Source organism: Scyliorhinus canicula, chromosome 1 (genome assembly GCF_902713615.1).
Source record: "Scyliorhinus canicula chromosome 1, sScyCan1.1, whole genome shotgun sequence".
Classification (NCBI taxonomy): Eukaryota; Metazoa; Chordata; class Chondrichthyes; order Carcharhiniformes; family Scyliorhinidae; genus Scyliorhinus; species Scyliorhinus canicula.
The window spans coordinates 136,606,115-136,626,348 of record NC_052146.1 but is presented as its reverse complement, the minus strand read 5'-3'; the positions used below and the strand labels follow the sequence as shown (position 1 = coordinate 136,626,348).

General features: G+C 39.7%; 2 long non-coding RNA genes across 2 annotated transcripts; both read left to right on the top strand.

Moving 5' to 3' along the window:
- Window positions 1–2,120: 2,120 nt before the first annotated feature.
- LOC119967832 lies at window positions 2,121–7,964 on the top strand. Its single transcript, XR_005461082.1, has 2 exons — window positions 2,121–2,761; window positions 4,495–7,964. It is a non-coding gene; the product is annotated as an uncharacterized LOC119967832 (long non-coding RNA).
- A 4,634-nt stretch (window positions 7,965–12,598) lies between these two features.
- On the top strand, window positions 12,599–14,436 carry LOC119977610. The gene is made up of 2 exons (XR_005463234.1): window positions 12,599–12,960; window positions 14,213–14,436. It is a non-coding gene; the product is annotated as an uncharacterized LOC119977610 (long non-coding RNA).
- Window positions 14,437–20,234: the final 5,798 nt, after the last annotated feature.

The window sequence follows — 20,234 nt, the reverse complement described above, 5'->3', positions numbered from 1 at the left end:
GGTGCGGTTGGATTTCTGAGAACGGATTTGATTCAGTCCCAACAGGTGGATTCCAATCAGAGTGACCACAGTACAAACTCTTATCATGTGACTGCTGGAAAAGGATTTGTTTACCGTGAGATATCAGGCTGGAATATACAACAACCCCTGGATCATTCAGCTAAATCCAGGCAGCACATTTTACAGGGCTTGTTATTTGATTTAGTAAGAAGTCTTACAACACCAGGTTAAAGTCCAACAGATTTGTTTTGAATCACTAGCTTTCAGATCGAAGCTCTTTCCTCAACTGAGGAAGGAGCTGCGCTCCAAAAGCTATGATGTGGAGATGCCGGCGTTGGACTGGGGTGAGCACAGTAAGAAGTCTTACAACACCAGGTTAAAGTCCAACAGGTTTGTTTCAAACACGAGCTTTCGGAGCACGGCTCCTTCTTCAGGTGAATGCACCTGAAGAAGGAGCCGTGCTCCGAAAGCTCGTGTTTGAAACAAACCTGTTGGACTTTAACCTGGTGTTGTAAGACTTCTTACTGTGCTCCAAAAGCTAGTCATTCGAAACAAACCTATTGGACTTTAACCTGATGCTGTTAAGACTTATTACTGTGCCCACCCCAGTCCAACACTAGCATCTCTACGTCATGTTATTTGATTGAAGGAGATTGCTGAATGCCAACGCTTCTCTGATCATTAAGAATAATTAATGTCTTAACACAGAAGCAGTCCATTTGGCCTGTCCAGCCGGTGTCAGCTCTTTGCAAGGCTCCACGAGGTTCCAAAGAAGTCATATTGGGTGTGAAACCTTAACTTTGTTTCTCTCCACAGATGCTGTCAGACCTCATTTTTTCCAGCCTTTAGTTTTTATTTCAGTTCTCCAGTATCCACAGTGTTTTGTTTTTATTTATTGTTTTAATCGCACTCCTCTACAGTGTTGCAATTTGTTTTCTTCAGGTGCTTATCCAATGCCCTTTTGATCGCTACAGTTGAATCCGTTTCCACCATCGTTGCAGGCAAGGCATTCCCCTTCACACCCATTCGCTACATGTATTTTTTTTTCCTCTTCTCACCTTTGATTCTTTTGCCAATCACTTTAAATCGGTGTCCTCTGGTTCGTGACTATTCGGCAGTGGAACAGTATCTCTAAATCTATTCTGTCCTGAACCCATATGATATTTAACACGTCTACCATTCTCCTCTTAACTCTCTCTAAGGAAAACAACTACAATTTCCCGAATCTATCCATTTAACCCTGGAACAATTCTTGTAAATCTTTTCTGCATCCCCTCTAAAACCTTTACACCCTCTCTCAAGTGCAATGCCAGAATTGGACATAATACTCAAGTTGAGGCCGAACCAATGTTTTGTAAAAGTCCTTCATAACTTCCATGCTTTGTTTTTTGTCTTCTAAGCCATGATTTATAAAGCCCATGATCCTGTATGCCTTTTTAACTGTATTCTCAACCTGCCTGCCATTTTTGACTATTTGTGTACATAGCATAGATATATATATTTTTAAAACAATGTAATATGTTCCAGGGTCCAAATAAAGTTCGAAATGTGGATAAACTCCTCAGGTTTTGACCCCACATCAAGAACATAATTGCCCTGAACTTATGTAGTGATGGTAAAGTAGTAAAACATTTGAAAATGCTTCACATAGACATAGTCAGACTTAAATTTAGAAGACCAAACCAACCAGGCCAAATAACAAGTTATCAAGGATGGTTGATAGTAATCAGCTATTTCATGATAGATCTAATAGGTAAAAAGGCTATTTTAATGTAAATATTAAGCCCCAGTTTTAATACCCATTTAAAATGAGAATTTCAGCACTCATAACCTCAGCCCATGACAAAACGCACAGCTTCAACAGGGGCACAAAAAGTCTGACACATGCATAAACTCATTGGAGATAAAAACAACATTTTCACTAAGCAAGATGAAAAAGCTATTGTTCCAATAAACATATTTTCAAAGACAGTTTGACATTAAGAAATGAGCTGTACCAGTAATCAGATCAAGGCCGAGTAACACCATAGCAATATGAAGGCACCATTGTCCAGAATGTGGATAAAAGCAAAGTCAGCAGAAAACCAGTAGAAACCAGTCTTGATAATAGCACAGGATCACATTCCATAACATGCACAAATATTCAAACATAAAACATTAAGAACTTATGTTGCACATTAAGGATTGACAGTTAACCATCAAATCAAATGTATTTGATTCTAACCCAAACCAATTAGGATGACATAGAGGTGCAGATAGATGCCTAAAGTCTGATAAGATTCTCCTTAAACATGATGGTCTGTACTGCCATCTTTATCCAGGATCATCCTATACTTTGATCTAACTACTCGCTATCCTTATTTCCATATTTTCACTTTTCCACTCTAACTCTTGAAGTAAATGCAAGCTGTTTTGCCATAAGCAAGAAACCATTTCTGTATTATTTTGAAAGTTAAATTGTTTATAAGTTACTTCTTTTTAAGTCCTTTTGCTAGCCGGACTTTATTGAGAATAGATTTAAGTTTCTCCCAATTGTAATCAAATAGAGGCAATAAAGATTCTTGTTTGCATCCGACAAGTTTAACTCCAATTTCAACTGAGTTTTAGTGTCGCAAGACTTCACTAAATCCTCAAGGTAGATCTCATCAATTTGGTGTAGTTCGGCAAAGGGGGAGGAGCGCCGGAGGAAATCGGAAGACCGAAGAAAGACCAGAAGGACATCAGACCCAAATACATCTATCCGAAAAACGGCTAGACTGGGGTAAGAAACATCTTTTTCACCCATTAAAAGTCTTAAAGCCGCATCAAGTAGTGCTGCGACCCCTGAGAAAGGACCTTTTTTCAGACTGAGTTATTCAATCAGGTGGCGGTCGTTTAAACTCAAAATAACACGTGGCTGAAAGGTAAATAGTCGCGATAGTGTCCCAAGATTACACATAACGTGGGTGGCAACCAACAAATTGGGTGTAAGGCTGAGTTTATGGCGGGAATGATTCCTAAAATAGATTCAGAACCTTCAAAAGGTAGAGAACAACTTCCCACAACTTCAAGGGAGGTCGCACAGTACCAGATATCTCTGTTGACGATATATTGGGAGATCTTAGATCTTTGATGATAGACATTTTGGTCTGTCGAAAATATCCACAAAAATTGAATCAAAATATGACACCCCTAAAGGACAGGGGTCCCTTGATAACATAAAATTTGTTTTTGAGAAAACCACACAATTGACCAAAAAGAAACCTATGAAATGGTCTTTTGCAGTAATGGCACAGCACCATAAGCAGCAAGAAACAGTCACAAACACAAAACACAATTGCAAACTTAAAAGTGCCAAAGAAAAACTAGTGGCAGTCATTGACCAATTGCAAGCTGGAAAATCTAAGCTCGAGAAATTTGATCAAACTGAAACACTATTGGCAGATTCAAAATGCAGAACTCAGCTATTACTATTACAAATTGATGAACTCCAAAAGAAAAATACTGACTCAGAATCCAAACTTCAACAGTTAATATCAGAAAATGATGGTCTTAAAAGTCAGAATTGCCAGTTACTTGAGGAAAAATGTATATTTTGGAAAGTGACATGGACACCATTAAATGTCATAACAAATTACCGACAGACAAATTAACAGTGCCACCAACGGGAAGAATTGAAATGGTTTTAACTAAGGCCCAAGATGTACCAGTGGTAACTAGATCAGATCCTGCATTATTGCAAGCTGCTACTGACATGAAAACAATGAATACACTGATCGAAAGTCCACAGGGGGAGTCTGGCCAAATGAACTATCTGACCATTCCGTGTTCAAGGACACTTTTACCTCAGAACAAATCATTATCTTACTCTGAGACTGACCACGACATGCTGCTGGTCCCGATCCGAAAGCCTCTCATGGCAGCTTTAATAGACTGTGAGATTTTTAAACAAGAAAAGTCTGTCCAGTTGAGCAATGAGCCTAGTGGCAAACAAAGTGTAACATAACTTTACCCATTAAGCACCAAACAGCTTGGAGTTGAAGTGATAAAGACAACAGCCTGGGTTTTAAACCATTTAAAAGATCTATCATCAAAAGTCCATTTTGTCACTGGTTTAAAACCAGAACTGTCTGTCTTCAGCTTTAGACTTGATCCTACCCAGACCTCAGTCCAAGTCCGAAACCGCAACTGCTAAAAAGAGCACATTCATCGTTGCTTCTCCTCCTCCGTTAACGACAAATCCAACCCCTGTACTCACTTCGAAAAAGAATTTCAGAGGGGATATGAAATTCCTTTCTCGTGTTGAACGGCTATTTTGCGAGTTTCAGATTTCATGATTACAAACTGGACTACTACGATGAACGCCCGCCTCCTGGCTACAGGTTGCTCCCCAAGTCACGTATCGCTAAAAAGTTGCCAAGAACTGTTAACTTGAGAAAACTGTAATTATTTTGAATGTTGCTTTATTAATTTTAAGAAATTAACAAATCTTGTTAGCTGTGCTTTCTTTAACAGAGCCGACAAATTTATCTACAGAAAACCAAGTTCATTCAGCGCAAGATTGGTTCAGTCATATATTCAATAAGTTATTGTGCTTGATATTTTAAAATAAATGTTTAAAATTAGCTTGGAAATTGACAATGTGGAAGCTGTTTTTAAAAAAAACACAACTCTGATTGAAAGCAAATCTATGTTTCAAGAGCATGCCATTCTTAGACAATTGATAACAGGAATTTGGCAGCAATCCAATGTTTACTCCCAGTCCATTTGAGTGACATATATAAAAAAAAGTTTGAGAAAGATGTGAATGGCATAATTCCAAGCTATATGCCCCCTTTTGTTTCTGCAAGAAAATTAACCCTTTCAACAGGCTTTTGTGTATAATCCAGAAGATGTCAAAGCCTTGGCAATTCACATCCAATACAAAGTTAATAAAAACTTGACCAACCCTTTGATTACACTCTTTGGTGTTGGCTTTCCAATTGGTTGGATGGCACAGGAATTAACATCATTCAAGGACTTTTTCCTATTTTGCATATTTGGACTTATCATTTATGTACTATTGTTGCTGATCAGATACTTTGGCTAATGCATGCCTACCCATAGTGCCCACCAATCCATCTGGTTAATATTTATTCATATGCACCACTAGCCAATAACATCAAAATGGAAAGTTTCTGTTGAACTATGATTTACTGAATTATTATTCATTTATTAGTGAATTATTATTAATAATTTAATACTCAATTACACAATCAATTTTGATAATCATTTTACCATTTATTACTAAATCATATACTCAACTTGTTATTTTACTGTATTATCATTTTATTTGTATACATGAAATTAATATTAATTGTTTATTACTGAATAATGTAATCATGATATAAATTTTTAATCAGTATATCAATGTTTTAAGCAATACTAAGGAAAGAAAAGTTGGATCCACGCATCACATGTGAAGCGCACATATAGGTATTAAGATCTGTAAAATGTTTACCGTAATATTCATTTTCAGTTATTTGATTGGTTTGGTTGTACCAGAGCTGAATTCCTTTACACATCTAAGATATATGCTAAAAATTTCAACATTTCCAATTGTTGGGTATGCATTGCAACCCCTACTAACTCAGGAGAAGGTATTCCCTTCTTGATTATCCCCTTTAATCCTTCAGAAACAGCAGAATGGTACATCTATCAGAGTGTCCCTCGCTCTGTAGTGGTCCGTTCTGGAGCATATTCATGTGAAAAAGGAAGGTACAAGATTTATTTAAAGAAATTTATTAACTTATAGTAATCTGCAGGCTATCCACCTTTTCAGGATGGCACCAACTTAAATATAACCCTAACAAAAATCCTCAATACATTGACCTCCCAACTAATATTAAACAAAAAGGATCAATATGCCTCATTAGTAATCACTCTAAAGGGATGAAAATGGGCATTGGTATTTGTACTAATTATTTGAATATTAGCACAGCTTATAAATGTACGCAAAATTTATTACAAAGAACTGAATGGTCCTCAACAATAACAGGCATACGTAAAATCACAAATAACAAAACCTTCTCGTATCATTCGTATTCAGAAGATATTTACTTATACTCTGCTTATAATGGGACTTATTTTATTTGTAATGACAAAGCATATTCCTGGCTCCCAAAATACTGGTCAGGATCTTGCTATTTGGGATACATAGTACCTGCCATCCGTCATCTTCCTTATCTCCCTTATGTTTCAGAACCAACCACTCGAAGAAATAAACGTGCCATAACCTTACGCGACGCAATTTATGTTAGAGTTATTCCTTCCTATTGGGAAGTAAGGCTGGCCAATGAATTGAATAAAATAACAACCATCATACAACACATAGCCGATTATACCGCCACTGCCCGAGATAAAACCTCTGATGACATGAAACCAATTCAAACCGTAGCATTACAAAATCGAATGGCACTTGACTATGTGCTAGCCGTAAAAGGTGGCACCTGCGCCCTGATTGGTATGGAGTGTTGCACTTTCATTCCAGATAACTCACAGGAAGTTAAAGATCTGGCATCACAGATTCAAAAGGAAATCAAGAAACTTGATTCATCCCCACATATCTCTATCTGGGAGAAACATTGTGGGTGGTTGGGACCCACAGGAATGTCCACAGCAAGAATAATCTTTTTCTCCTGTGCAGCAGGATTCATCATTTACATAACATACAAAAGTATCAAGTGCATGAAACAACTATTCACGAAAAGCAAGGGCCCAACAGTCAGAATGATTCACACTAACCCCTTTGCACCACCATTAGATGAAATAGAAGTGCAATATTATTGTTGAAATGTTGCTGATCAATCAATTATTTGACTGTATAATTAACATATTGCTAATAGATAATACTGAATCAGTAGAATCAAACTCGATTAATTGATTAATAGGTATTTTATAATAATGATTCTTTAAGAAATATAATAATTTTTGCTGTAATGCTTGTAATGTAATGCTTGCCCACTCTGTTGTTTAAAACTGCAATGACAATATGAATGAGTTTTTCTTTGTGCTTTTGCCTATCCTATCGCATTTATCTTATTGTGATATATCTCACTTGATCTTTCGATTTATCAAAAGGGCAGACTGATAGTAATCAACTATTTCCTGATGGATCTAATAGGTAAAAAGGCTATTTTAATGTAAATATTAAGCCCCAGTTTTAATACCCATTTAAAATGAGGATTTCAGCACTCATAACCTCAGGCCATGACCAAACACATAGCTTCAACTGAGACACAAAAAGCCGGACGCATGCATAAACTCAGGGGAGATAAAAACAACATTTTCACTAAGCAAGATGAAAAAGCTATTGTTCCAATAAACATATTTTCAAAGACAGTTTGACATTAAGAAATGAGCTGTACCAGTAATCAGATCAAGGCCGAGTAAGCACCATAGCAATATGAAGGCACCATTGTCCAGAATGTGGATAAAAGCAAAGTCAGCAGAAAACCAGTAGAAACCAGTCTTGATAATAGCACAGAATCACATTCCATAACATGCACAAATATTCAAACATGAAACATTAAGAACTTATGTTGCACATTAAGGATTGACAGTTAACCATCAAATCAAATGTATTTGATTCTAACCCAAACCAATTAGGACGACATAGAGGTGCAGATAGATGCCTAAAGTCTGATAAGATTCTCCTTAAACATGATGGTCCGTACTGCCACCTTTATCCAGGATCATCCTATACTTTGATCTAACTACTCGCTATCCTTATTTCCATATTTTCACTTTTCCACTCTAACTCTTGAAGTAAATGCAAGCCGTTTTGACATAAGCAAGAAACCATTTCTGTATTATTTTGAAAGATAAATTGTTTATAAGTTACTTCTCTTTAAGTCCTTTTGCTAGCCGGACTTTACTGAGAATAGATTTAAGTTTCTCTCAATTGTAATCAAATAGAGACAATAAAGATTCCTGTTTGCATCTGAGAAGTTTAACTTCAATTTCTACTGAGTTTTATTGTCACAAGACTTCACTAAATCCACACGGTAGACCTCATCAATGGTTTTAAAAGGGGAGGAATGGAATCCCAAAGTGGTTTAGAAAGTGAATTCCAGAATACAGGGCCAAGATTACTGAAGCAACAACTGCCATGGTTTGTGATTACATCTCATTCTTGAATTTCAAACTTTGGATAAAATCCAATAAAGTTGGAATTTAAACTTCAGAGTGTTGCTGCTCTGCTGCGAAATATTCAGTCATTTCCCTTTGAGAACAGAATACACTTCATGTACCCTAACTGGAACCACCAATGTTGAGTATGTGTGGATGGCTAATTGAGGTTTCATGAGGAATAGACTGTGTCAACTCCTGAATTAGTTGTAACCATTACACATAACAAATATTTATTTTTCCTTCAAGCATCATTGGCTGATCAATTATGATTTAATCCACTGTTTCCTGATTCTGAGTATTCATTTTAACTTTTAATATGATGTGTATTTGCTCAAAGTTGGTTGAGTTTAATGCAGTTTAATAAAAAATTAAGAACCAGAAAGAATGACAATACATACAGAAGATGCCATGATTCTGTCACGTAGGTAAAATAAAATGAGAACTTCAATTCAAATTATATAGTACCACTAATTACATAGTTGCTGCAGTTCATGGAAGCTGTCCACAATGGCACAGGTAACAAAAACAAGAAAATAAGTTATAATATGGGGAAAATAGAACCAAACCACCATTTCTCCCCCACAATTTCCCACCAAAATCAATCTACGCGTACAGGTAGTAAAAACACAAAAATGCATTTAAATGGCACCTTCTTGTATAAAGTTGACAGCTTCACATTTTGTGAAAAAGATTACACAAAATAGATGGATGACTAGTTAATCTTAGTAGTGTTTATTGAGGGACAAAAATTAGCCAAGTTATAAGTAGAACTCCCTTATCTTTGAACTGTTTCAAGTGACCTTTAATATATATAAATGAATAGGTAGACAGGGCCTTAGTCTGACATCTTAACCAAAAGATCGCACCTCCAACAGTACAATACACTCACAGTATTGCACTAAAATGTAGACTTAGACTATGTGCTCGAATCCCAAAGTGGAGCTAGCTCGAAGGTACCACCTGAGTTCTCTCCACCCTGTGTAAATCAGGCCTTCAGGGAGTAAAATTCAAATTATTAGATTAACCCCTGGTTTCCTGCTCTGGCTTCGATGGGTCGAATGTCTTCTATGTCATGATAACTTTCTGACTCATCACCATCCCATCATTCACTTAATAAGCAGCTGAAGCACTTGCCTGGCTTGGGCGACAGCTTCATAAATTAGCTTCATTCGAATTAGCTTCCTATGACATACCTCACACAAAGCCATATTTACAGTCTATTGCGCAAAGAATTCCATGCTGGTCAAGAAATGGGCCCTAAGGAGTAGCAATATTCTTCACCAAGACTGCACGAGTAAAACCCTCCCCAGGCCTTCCGATTGGTTGCCCAATATTGCAAAAAGCTAACTTCGGCAGGCTACATTGCAGCAAATAGTTAAGCAATTCAACATAAAGAAGACCCCCAACCCCCTCAATCTCCCACTCTGCCTCCCTAGCAGTTGGCCAGTACATTCTGCCAGCTATCTGTCCAAATGATAACCATGATGTGGAGATGCCGGCGTTGGACTGGGGTGAGCACAGTAAGAAGTCTTACAACACCAGGTTAAAGTCCAACAGGTTTGTTTTGAATCACTAGCTTTCGGAGCGAGCTCCTTCCTCAGGTGAATAAAGAGGTGGGCTCCAGAAACATATATATAGACAAAGTCAAAGATGTAAGACGATGCTTTGAATGCAAGTCTTTGCAGGTAATTAAGTCTTTACAGGTCCAGAGACAACTGGAGAGAGGGATAATCACAGGTTAAAGAGGTGTGGATTGTCTCAAGCAAGGACAGTTTGTAGGATTTCGCAAGCCCAGGCCAGATGGTGGGGGGTGAATGTAATGTGACATGAATCCAAGCTCCCCTTTGAGGCCGTACTTGCGTGCAGAACTTGGCTATAAGTTTTTGCTCGCCGATTCTGCGTGCTCGCGCGTCCTGAAGGCCGCCTTGGAGAACACTTACCCGAAGATCAGAGGCTGAATGCCTTTGACTGCTGAAATGTTCCCCGACTGGAAGAGAACATTCCTGTCTGGCAATTGTCGCATGATATCCGTTCATCCGTTGTCACAGCGTCTGCATGGTCTCGCTAATGTACCACACTGCAGGACATCCTTTCCTGCAGCGTATGAGATAGACAACATTGGCCGAGTTTCACGAGCATGTACCATGTACCTGGTGGGTGGTGTTCTCATGTATAATGCTGGTACTCATGTCGATGATCTGGCACGTCTTGCATACATTGCCATGGCAGGGTTGTGTGGTGTGGTCGCTGTTCTGAAGGCTGGGTAGTTTGCTGCAAACAATGATCTGTTTGAGGATGTGCGGTTGTTTGAAGGCAAGTAGTGGGGGTGTGGGGATGACCTTGGCAAGATGTTCATCTTCATCGATGACACGTTGAAGGCTGCAAAGAAGATGCCGTAGTTTCTCCCCTCTGGGGAAGTACTGGAGAATGGAGGGTACACTGTCAGTTGTGTCCCATGTTTGTCGTCTGAGATCGGTGCGTTTTTTAGCTGTGGCGCATTGGAACGGTCGATCGATGAGTCAAGCGCCATATCCCTTTCGTATGAGTGCATCTTTCAGCATCTGTAGATGTCTGTTTTGCTTCTCCTCGTCTGAGCAGATCCTGTGCATAATGAGGGCTTGTACACAGGGGATGGCTTCTTTAATGTGTTTAGGGTGGAAGCTGGAGAAGTGGAGCATCGTGAGGTTATCCGTGGGCTTGTGGTAAAGCGAAGTGCTGAGGTGACCGTCCTTGATGGAGATGAGTGTGTCCAAGAATGCCACTGATTCTGGAGAGTAGTCCATGGTGAGTCTGATGGTGAGATGGAACTTATTGATGCCATCATGTAGTCAATTCAGTGATTCTTCGCCGTGGGTCCAAAGGAAAAAAACTGTCATCGATGTATCTGGTGTATAACGTCGGTTGAAGGTCCTGTGCAATGAGGAGGTCTGGTTCAAACTTGTGCGTGAAGATGTTGGCATCTTGAGGTGCAAATTTGGTACCCATGGCTGTTCCGTGTGTCTGGATGAAAAACTTGTTGTCGAAGGTGAAGACGTTGTGATCCAGAATGAAGCGGTTGAGTTGCAGAATTGCGTCTGAAGTTTGGCAGTTGTCGGTGTTGAGTACTGAGGCTGTTGCAGCAATGTTGTCGTCATGGGAGATGCTGGTGTAGAGTGCCGAGACATCCATTGTGACGAGGAATGTTCCTGGTTCAACTGATCCATGGGTGCTGAGTTTCTGAGTTTCTACAAATGATAACATATCACCTCATATTTAAAGGATGTACCCCATCCTATGGCAGCTAACGAGTATGTCAGGTGTGGCTCAGTAACAGAATACTTATATTTAAATCAGAAGGTTGTTGGTTAAAGTCACTTGGAAACTTGATCAAAAATCTTGCAGTCCTGGTCCTAAGCATATTGGGAAATATGGCCAATTTAAAAGAGACACTACAGCCTAGTGATATTTGTAAGGACACCAGCAAAGCCTGATGGTTAAAAAGACTAACTCTGTATCAGCATTCGCAATGTGCAGTGAAGAACAGGATGTGTAGTTCGGGAGTGAGCACAGAAGCTGATTGGACAAATAGTGTTGATATGCTTTGATCAGACAGTAATTGAACACAGGCCCCTGTGGGCCATGCTCGTGAGAAGAATTACAACCCTGAGTGAGTCACAACTCTCTGAACATTCATGACTGAAGGACAGTGATCTATTCGTGCTGCCCTGTGAGCACATGACTAGAAGCATGAGATCAGTGCCAGTGAGATCTGTATAAGAAGGAGAGACAAAGAGCTTTCATCAGCGAAACCTCGAGGAACAACATCGCAGAAGAAAGATACCTCAATCCTCCAGCTTGAAGACTGAGTCCGATTCCCACTTGTATCTGGCCAGTACGATGGGGTAATGACTTCCTCCACAAGTCCATTACTATAAGTTAGATAAGTATTAATAGTTTAAAACTGCAATGACAATATGAATGAGTTTTTCTTTGTGCTTTTGCCTATCCTATCACCCGGGGCAGCAGGGTAGCATGGTGGTTAGCATCAATGCTTCACAGCTCCAGGGTCCCAGGTTCGATTCCCAGCTGGGTCACTGTCTGTGTGGAGTCTGCACGTCCTCCCCGTGTGTGCGTGGGTTTCCTCCGGGTGCTCCGGTTTCCTCCCACAGTCCAAAGATGTACGGGTTAGGTGGATTGGCCATGCTAAATTGCCCGTAGTGTAAGGTTAATGGGGGGATTGTTGGGTTACGGGTATACGGGTTACGTGGGTTTAAGTAGGGTGATCATTGCTCGGCACAACATCGAGGGCCGAAGGGCCTGTTCTGTGCTGTACTGTTCTATGTTCTATGTTTATGAACTTGTCGTGGTAGCAAAGGAAGGTAGAACCATTTCTGTGCTTTCGATGCAGTGTATGATAGAACCTCTCATAGTAGTGATAAGCATTGGGATTTTATGTTGTGTTCTGTAAAGAAGTGATTTGATTTAATTTAAAGTGTTACATCTATCAATCGATTTTAGTGAAGGTCCCGGCCAACAATCTAGACTCCAGTCTGGAGATAAGGGAATGCGGTACTGTTAGAGGTGCTGTCTTTAAACTAAAACAATGTGGGCATTACAATTTGTACAGTACTATTTGAAGAAGAGGGAAGTTCCATTCAATGTCTTCTCCCTCAATCTGAAACAGATTATCTGACAATTATCTCATGCTATTTGCAGGGCCTTGCTATGTGGAAATTGGCTGCTGTGTTCCTACATTACCATGGCAACTCTTCAAAAGTACTTCATTGGCTGTGAAAGGCTTTAGGATATTGTGAGGGGTATTATATAAATGTGAGTCTTCATTAATGTTGTAATAATATTGGAATTCAGTAAACAATGCCCATGTCAATAACAGGCTGATATAAATTTGATCTATTTTGTTAAGGAGGACTTCAAACCTGTGGTGAGAAAGCAGAAATAGAACTACTTAGTTGAGGTTCCCCAATTAATCTGATTGAAATAATTGGGCATGCTGAACACTGTTAAAAACCATTGATGTAAAAACAAAAACAGTGATGTCAAATCCTTATTAGTGTATGTCGTGAATGTATTATATCTGCTGTATTTTCTACATAAGTGATCAAACTTATCTTATACTGAGACTTTATTTGAAGAACAAAATTACAAGTTTGAAACACAGTTTCAAGTACAGATGACGCCATCTACTGACTGTACTTGGTATGATTTAATTTCTCCGTACTGGTTTTGTTTAAAATGAGGCAAGGTTGGTGTATTGCCGTATACTATTGAAATGTAACAGGGTTGAGTTAGAGCAAAGGGAAAAAAGTTCACAATAATGTTGCACAGAAATTTAAACACTCGATCATGCAGAATAAATCTATAAGTGAATGCACTGAACCAAAAGACATTTTAGTTTTAAGAGTTTTGAGCCACCTGTTTATATATTCATCCCTTTACCGGCGATAAACATTATGCATTTTGTCACCAAAAAATCTAATTAAAAAGTACATTCTAAGAATCATCTATGAAGATTATTTGGTCTCCCATCTGTTTAATCATATATTGGAGCCTGGACATATCACCTTCTCGTGGCAACATGGTACATCATTTTGAAATGAATTTCTTAGCTGACAAACAAATTGTTAATGCAAGAAATTGAAACAATTTAACATTCATTTGTTTTACTTATTCGTACCTTTAATGCTTTGGCTGTATTGTTGGTTGTGCTATTCTTTGGATGAGATGTTGAACTAAGGCTCTGTTTATATGTCTTTCTCTGTCTCTCTCTGACCAGCACACAACACCAGCAAATACTTCTAGAGTCCTGGCTGATGATTGTTTCCTCAATTGACAGAACCAAAACCGGATACACTAGTCATTTTCCAGCATTTTCCCTTTCGTAAACTAGACATTCATTCATTTCATTGCTATTCATGGAATCCTGTTGTGCATGGAAAATTTGCTTGAGAACACACCCTTCTGCTTCAAAGTGTGCAAAATATTATTGCTCAGTTTTCTTTACTTAATGGTTTATTTTGTTGTTTAGCTTTATGTTGTATTTTTCTCTGTTTATGTCTTTCAGTTTGATTTTACCTCTGGTCAAGGCTGCACAATAGATAAATTGACACATGGCAGAAAATATACAAGAAGCCCAGGATGGATTCCTAATATTTTGATTAACCTTGCAGTCCGAATTCAGTTGCAGCATGACTATGTGTCTTTTTGGTATGTCAAATATGGTCCCATCTACTCAATGCCTTCAAATAAAGTGTCAAGTGTTGTCACACCTGCCAAGTATTGAGTTCCACAAACATTGTAATACACACTTTGTTGATTTTTTTCTTAGAACAATATAAACTCCCAGAATCTGCAATAACTCACATGGGTTTCCCAAAACGAGCTAAATAATGTAGTAAGTCCTACTTCTGCATATATTTCCTCTGGCTTCCTATGTTGCAGCCTCACTGGACTTTTATGCCTACTAATCTTATTTCCATAGACCTTGCAAGTCATGTGTTTTCTGAATGTTCAAACCTTCAGGAAATCTGAGTTTACCGTATAATCACTTCATAATGAAAACTATTATTCTACATTAATGCATCATCATGCAAGAATTTTGGAATGTAATTCAGTGATTTCTCTTTAAAATAATTTGACTATTAATTTGCTATGCATCATACTTAATCTAAAGAGATTTGAATACTGAAGATATAATTACTGGTTCTGTCCAGCAGGGGCCACTCCAAATGTTTCCATAATGTATACAGTATTTTGTTTAAATAATTAGTAAGCAAAATACTGGAGGCTGGAATATGAAACAAGAACGGAGAATGCTGGGGAAACTCAGCAGGTCCAGCAGCATCTGTATGGAGAGAAAACAAAGTTAATTCTTTGAGTCCATTTGGCTCTTCATCAGAATTAGAGGGTGCAAGAGACAAACGGCAATCCTGTCGTAGGGAAAAGCAGTACTTCTTCAAGGAAGGCATTCCTGGAAGAGAAATGGTAGAATTAAACACCAAAATAAGCAAAATACTGTGAATGCTGGAATCTGAAACAAGAACAGAACTGTTTTCCTCCCCGATGGGATTTCCATCTCTTTCTCCCTTTCTTTAGCTCTGATGAACAGCCAAACTGACTCTTTTCTCGCCCTTCAGATGATGCCAGATCTGCTGAGTTTTTTCCAGCATTCTCTGCTTTTGTTCTAAATAATTACTGCCTCTTACAAAATAAACTGGGAACATTTTTTTCTTAGTTTAAAGCAGATTTCTCATCTTAAAGTCTGATATTTAAGATGACTAACTAATGAAGCTACTGGTGCTACGACAGCTAATTATATTAGGCTCTGGTTAGGCCCCATTTGGAGTACTGTGTCCAGTTTTGGGCCCCACATCTCAGGAAGGACATACTGGCACTGGAGCGTGTCCAGCGGAGATTCACACGGATGATCCCTGGAATGGCGGGTCTAACATATGATGAACGGCTGAGGATCCTGGGATTGTATTCATTGGAGTTTAGAAGGTTAAGGGGAGATCTAATAGAAACTTACAAGATAATACATGGCTTAGAAAGGGTGGACGCAAAGAAACTGTTTCCGTTAGGCGAGGAGACGAGGACCCGTGGGCACAGCCTTAGAATTAGAGGGGGTAAATTCAGAACAGAAATGCGGAGACATTTCTTCAGCCAGAGAGTGGTGGGCCTGTGGAATTCATTGCCGCGGAGTGCAGTGGAGGCCGGGACGCTAAATGGCTTCAAGGCAGAGATAGATAAATTCTTGATGTCGCGCGGAATTAAGGGCTACGGGGAGAATGCTGGTAGGTGGAGTTGAAATGCCCATCAGCCATGATTGAATGGCGGAGTGGACTCGATGGGCCGAATGGCCTTACTTCCACTCCTATGTCTTATGGTCTTATTAACATTGACACCCCTCCCTCATCTCCACCTGGGTTAACATGATTCTATGTGCTGATGTTTTATGACTGTTGGTAGAATATTAAAGTCCCATTAAACATCATCATCCAAACACACATTGGATTAACTAACTTCATATAACTTTACATATTATTAATACATTTAAAGGGTGGTGCTGTGCATTGATATGCCGTTGGGCTTTACAACATGACAGAGAGTAAATTCATGCCAGCGACTTCTTCCATTCTAAGGTCCCAATTTCAGCCATGCCATCAGAGAGAATCATCGCACAAGGAGAATCAGAAGAGGATTTAGCAGAAAAAACTGTCCAGATATACCCAGGGACCCGGGTTTGAATCCCCCCATGGCAAATTGTTGAATTTGAATTCAATAAAAATCAGGATTTAAAAGTCTAATAATGACCATGAGACTATTGTCGATTATTGTAAAAAAAAAACCATTAGGGAAGGATCTCTGTCTGGTCTGGCTTATATGCGAGTCCAGACCTACAGCAAAATGTGATTGACTCTGAAATGGCCAAGCTGGCTAGTCAGTTCAAGGGCAATGTAGAATGGGCATTAAATGCTGGCCAACCTGTGATTCCCACATCCTGGAAATGAATAAACTATATTGACACCCTTTCAGCTAGGGAATGGTGCATAGAATGGGGAGGTAAAGAGAGGAAGCAAGATATATTTTAAAATGGCAGCCGTGAGGAAGATACGGAGAAATATATTCATTAAAAAAAAAAATTAGAGTACCCAATTTTTGTTTTTCAAATTAAGGGGCAATTTAGCATGGCCAATCCACCTACCCTGCATATCTTTTTGGGTTGTGGGGGCGAAACCCACCCAAATAAAAAACCCACCTGTCTGGGTGGGACAGACGTACCATTCATGCTACGGGGAGAGGGCAAGGTAAGTAGCCATATTTTTTTTTTTAATAAATTTAGATTAGCCAATTATTTTTTCTAATTAAGGGGCAATTTAGCGTGGCCAATCCACCTACTCTGCACATTTTTTTGGGTTGTGGGGGAGAAAACCCACGCAGACACGGGGAGAATGTGCAAACTCCACACAGACAGTGACCCAGAGCCGGGATCGAACCTGGGACCTCAGCGCCGTGAGGCGGTTGTGCTAACCACTAGGCCACCGTGCTGCCCGTAAGTAGCCATATTGACAAGGGGAGAATGTGCAAACTCCACACAGACAGTGGCCCAGGGCCGGGAATCGAACCCAGGTCCTCAGCGCCGTAGGCAACAATGCCAACCACTGTGCCACCATGCTGCCCTCCGGAGAAATATATTCTTAAAGATTTATTCTTCAATCTGCAAATTACCAGTTTGCAAATATTTGTCATTATTAATTGACAATCTCGAGTGAACTTCAATAAAACTAAATGTGAAGTCATCCTATATAAATAATTTCCTGTCTTTCTCCTTATTTTTCTCTGCCCTGTCTCTGATCTCTTTTCATGTTGGCGATTTAGATTACCGAAAACCTAAATGGCTATTTGCTAAAATAATTTTCTGAACTAAATTTTAGAGCTGGCCCTAACCTCAAGCGCCCCAGTCTTCAGGGAAAGTTACATTATCTGCCAAGATCAGAAAGAGCTGAGCAGCTTGAACTCCCCAGGTCACACAGCACCGCCACTGAAACTCTACATTGTCACTGAATCCCATGAGTTTAAAAATACTTGTTTCAGATCTGATGCAAAAGGACTCCAAAGAATCCAGTTGGCAGAGGTATTATTTTGCTGGGGATCATTTGATATGTTGGAACCACTGTCCATGACACACCAGATTAGTAAATTCAACTCATACATTCATTGGTCATATTGGAGAACAAAATACCATAAATATTAGAATGGACTATTTTATCTTTAGTTATCATCAGTTAGCTCTCTGAAAAACTGCTATAAAATACTTGACTGATTTTATGTAAGGGACATATTGTGGGGGATATAACTGCAACAACGATCAGAAATTACAAACATTCTTCCTTCCACCTAGTTCATGGTAAGCACTTCCTGCAGTTCAGCGCACCCCTCCCCTGCACTCCCCAGCTCAGGTAAAGTAAAAATGTGCAATGTTAAGTTCTCTATATGCTTCCCGATCTCAGAAGAGCATCCTCAAAGCACCAGTGTAGCATTTCTTACACCAACCTTATTGTGGTCTTGCAGAAGACGATTGCCAATATGTACTTAGTTCACTACAGTGTGCTGTTGGACTTTTACTCCACAGCAGCTGGACTGATCTTCTCAATTCTTTCACTTAAGGAACTCATTCTCGATTCAGGGTGGGGTCAGCTCTGGGTCCCAGAATTTGTAACTCATTACAAGCCACCGAGCACCCAGTAGAACCTCCAAACAATTCTAAGAACCATCACATATCAATTAAATACACATTATTTTTTACTTCCTGTATTTCTGAACATTTGGATGTTTTACAGCTTTCCATGACTTTATTCAATATCTTTTGTTCATACTTTGACTAAATAATTAGAGTAAGAAGTCTTACAACACTAGGTTAAAGTACAACAGGTTTGTTTCAAATCACTAGCTTTTGGAGCACTGTTCCTTCCTCAGATGAATGTTGGACTGGGGTGAGCACAATAAGAAGTCTCAGAGCACCAGGTAAAAGTCTAACAGGTCTGTTTCAAATCATTAGCTTTTGGAGCACTGCTCCTTCCTCAGGTGAAGTAAGACTTCCTACTGTGCTCACCCCAGTCCAGCGCCGGCATCTCCACACCATAAATAATTAGAGATAACAATATCAAATAATGGTAGAAAACTGGAGTTCTCTTCCTTAAAGAGGTTGGGAATGCTGGTACAATTGGGGTTTTCAAGATGCAGATCAAATTATTTCTGTAATGTAATGCAATTGAGACATGAAAGCAAATGCAGATAAATGGATCTGATGTATGAATCAGCAAGCATTCAATTGGCTGGCAGTGCAGGCTCAACGGCCTGAATGGCTGACACCTGTTCCCATGTTGCAAATGTAAAACAATTAGCAGACTACTCATTTGGAACAAAGTCTCCTGAAGCATGAATCAGTGTTGGTGCAAAATGAAGTTTTCAGTATACTTCTTGGATGACTAATTGTCAGCTTCCTGTCAGGCTGCTTGCATGAGTCCCTCTACAGAGGATTTCCTTAAAAAAAGTCACGCTCAAACTATGAATGCTCAGTATTTTTGTAATGCATGGCTGGCATCTCCTCTTATCTGAGGTTTAAACGGTGACATAGGGCCTTTATTCCATTCTGAAATGACCATAATAATTTGTATAAAACTGCTGCGGATAATCGGAGTGAATTTGGTGACCATTCCAAGATACGTTCACTTTCATACAGATGGTATTTGATCAATTACAGTAGCTACCTATGAAGGTGCCTAACTGAAGTCCAACACCATCTTTCATAGTTTGTCTAACACTTTCAGTATCATTAATAAAACTGTCACCATCAAGCTCCTCTAACTGCAATTAGAGTGAAGTGAGCAGCTATTTAAGCAAAGAATTCCATCTGGTTGTTTCACTGGTAATCATAAAACCTGCAATAAAATATCACACTGATTATTTAAAAATGTACCTTGGAGTCAGCACCATACAGGCACATTTTGGGAAAATTTCACTGCAGTGTATATCCATTCAATTTCTCTTCATGGTGTCTAACTGAAGTCATAGAATCCCGACGGTTCAGAAGGAGGCCATTCGGCCCATCGGGTTTACACCGACCCTCTGAAAGAGCACAATACACAAGCCCACTGCCCCACCCCATTCCTGTAACCCCATAACCCCACCTAACCTTTGGACATTACGGGCGATTTATCATGACCAATCCAGCTAACCTGCATGTCTTTGGATGTGGGAGGAAAGCAGATCACCCAGAGGAAACCCACAGAGACATGGGGAGAATGTACAAACTCCATACAGACAGTGACCCGAGGCTGGAATTAAACCCGAGTCCTTGGCACTCTGAGGCAGCAGTGCTAACCATTGTGCCACTGTGCCGCCCCTATGCCAGTGTGCCGCCCCAATGTAGGTCAGAGCTGATGGAAAGGCTCGGGGGGGGGGGGGGGGGGGGGGAGAGGGTGGATCATGAAATCCCTGCAGGGCAGAAGGAGGCCTTTCAGCCCGACCTTCTGTAAAGAACACCCTATCCAAGCCCCTACACTATCATTTGCAACCCCACCTAA